This window comes from Puntigrus tetrazona, chromosome 22 (genome assembly GCF_018831695.1).
Source record: "Puntigrus tetrazona isolate hp1 chromosome 22, ASM1883169v1, whole genome shotgun sequence".
NCBI lineage: Eukaryota > Metazoa > Chordata > Actinopteri > Cypriniformes > Cyprinidae > Puntigrus > Puntigrus tetrazona.
This window is the reverse complement of record NC_056720.1, coordinates 11,440,520-11,443,019: the sequence shown is the minus strand read 5'-3', so window position 1 is coordinate 11,443,019 and position 2,500 is coordinate 11,440,520. Positions and strand designations below refer to the sequence as shown.

General features: G+C 39.5%; 2 protein-coding genes across 5 annotated transcripts in view; both read left to right on the top strand.

Moving 5' to 3' along the window:
- The window catches only part of LOC122327734 (CUGBP Elav-like family member 5), a 1,183,696-nt gene that overhangs the window by 207,803 nt on the left and 973,393 nt on the right, over positions 1 to 2,500 (top strand). The gene's annotated exons all lie outside the window — the stretch shown is intronic.
- The window catches only part of tle5 (TLE family member 5, transcriptional modulator), a 24,860-nt gene that overhangs the window by 22,056 nt on the left and 304 nt on the right, over positions 1 to 2,500 (top strand). For both annotated transcript variants that reach the window (XM_043223336.1, XM_043223335.1), the window contains exon 7: positions 1 to 2,500. This exon is cut by the window's left edge; it is cut by the window's right edge and continues 304 nt beyond it. The gene's annotated coding sequence lies outside the window, so the exon portion shown is untranslated.

Genomic DNA, 2,500 nt, shown 5'->3' with positions numbered 1-2,500 from the left:
ATCTATATATATATTGTATATTTCTTATGCTCGTTGTGGAAATGGTCTACAAAATGGTGCGACCGTTAATGGACCATCGACCCTTCAGTAATAATTCCTCTTTGTTTTGTTTTTTTTCCCCGCTCGCTCTCTTCCTTTTAAAATCTTTCACCTTTTAAAGCTACAATCTACAATAACTGAGTCAAAAGCACTTTGGCCCCAGGCAGTAACTCTGAGACTAAAAGCAACTTTGAATCTAAAAACTAATCCATTTAGAGTTTAAAGGATCGGTGTTATTGTTCGAAGGCACGGCTGTTGCATCTATCCTACCTTAAAGGGACAGTTCAAGTTAAAATGAGGATTCGTTTCATTTTTTTTTTAATGTCGTCCCAAAGCTTTTCGACTTCAGTTCTTCTGTGGAAAACGAAAGGAGATATTTCGAAGAAGGTTCATGCTGCTCCTTCGCGTACAACAAAAGTGAACGGTTACAACGGACGTCAAACTCAAGCTCAAAGTAACTTACATTTTTTAAGTTTCCTAAACGCGTGGAAGCAGTACGTTCATAAACATAGTCAAGTGGACTCATTTAGTTTAACTAAATTGAACGCATAATCCAAAATTAGTCCATATGATTCGTATATTATATTATATTCCAAATGTCCCAAAGCCGTTTCTGTAAGAAACAGACAAATTCAATCACTGGAAATGTTGCTTGATGCACGTGGAGACCGTTCACTTTCGTTACATGGAAAAGCAGAAAGTCGGAAGGGTTTGAAATGACTTTAAATGTCGGAAAACGCAAAGAACGCAAAAAGAGACGTTTTGAAGAATGGTCGTGCTGCTCGTTTCCATGCAAATAGAAAGTGAATGGGATCCAAAGCAGTCAAGAACAAAAATCACCATAAAAAGCCTCACAAAACTAATCCACATGCCCTCAGATATATAGATATATATATTTCAAAGTGTTCTGAAGCTGTTCTTCTGAAAAATCTTTTGCTTGATGGCTATCTCTGCCATTCGCTTTCATTATATGGAAAAGAGCAGCTTGGACGTTTCTCGGAATGTCTCCTTTTGCGTTTCACGTAAGAAAGCAAGTCCTACGGGTTTGGAAGGACACGAGTTAGTGAGAGAATCTCCATTTTGGAGTGAACTATCCCTTTAAACTGCTTGATAAGTAGTATTGAAAGAAGAAAGAACATTTGTACTAGGCCCTTCAACGTACTGTATATCTATCTACCTGTTTGCCTGATTTCTAATGTGTTTGGAAGCTGTTGTGCTGTCTTAGACAGAGAATATTAGATGAATCCTCTGAGAAGCTAGCTAACCTGCTCACCAAGTGAAAGGGAACGCTGTTTAAAAGATTTTTTCAGTCTTTTTTATAGTAACGTCGATCTACATGGTGAGAGTCATATCGTTTTCCTTAGAAGGCAAGTTGTGAGAATAAAGTATTTGAGAAATGAGAAGCACCTTCTTTAAACCTTCTTAATCCGTTGTTTTGATAGCACTACAGGAACAGGAAGCGTGAGAAACGGTTAGTGTGATTTGGAACAAGCCCTCCCGACGCTTTTAGCACAATACGTTACCTTAAGCGGTACCTCAAGCTAAGATTTGCAGTTTTGAAAGCCTCTCAGCGTCATGTAGTATGCGTTTCTACCAAAAGGGGGCAGTAAGTCCATAGCAAGTCCACCTTCAGGGTCACTTCAGTGGCCAATGTTGGGTTTCGCAAGCATATATATAAAACACGCTTCTTTTGACCCGCCCCAAAATATATAATTCGCCGAACGTTTGTTCAGTCCAGAGTAAGCATCTTTTTTGTTTTATGGCTTTATTCATAATCAAACAGTGACTTGCAGCTATAGCAGTATTCTAGTAATAGATTATCGCGTTTTCATGCCAAAGTACACTTCACATTTTATCCTCTCGGTCTGAAGATACGGTCCTTTTTTTTGTTTCTCTTTCAGGTCTGCGTTTGTGGTTTTCGTAGACGCTTTAGATTAGAATTTTGCTCTAAAGGACGCCTATAATGGAGACACGGCTAAACCGTATCGGATTCTGAAGCGAAGCTGCTTTCTAATGTGTCTTAACGGGACAGAGCGCACCGTTTTTTTTTCAATTAAACGTCAAAACAAAAACCGTGCCAACGTGAGGAATGTCAACGAAAGGCCAGCTGATGATATCGTAGTGCTTTCAAAACAAATCTGCTCGTTTTTTGTTTTTTTTTGGTTTGATTCTGCCAGTGTATTTGTGAAAGAAGTGCCAGGATTTATCCTCGTGGCTTGCTACACGCGCTCAAAGCCGGTTGACGTTTTTTCTTTTTTTTAAAGCAAGGACGAAACCGTAGTGGTCAGAATCAGATCTAGCCAAACGCGAAGTGTTTTGCTATAAAGGCGGGCCGCGGTGTGTATGTTATACATAGACCTAAAGCTTTATGTGCAAATGGATGCTTCTGTGTCAGTCTTGAATGATACGTCTGTGTTTTAGAGGACTCTTAACCCACGAGGCACTCGAGAACGGGTTGTCA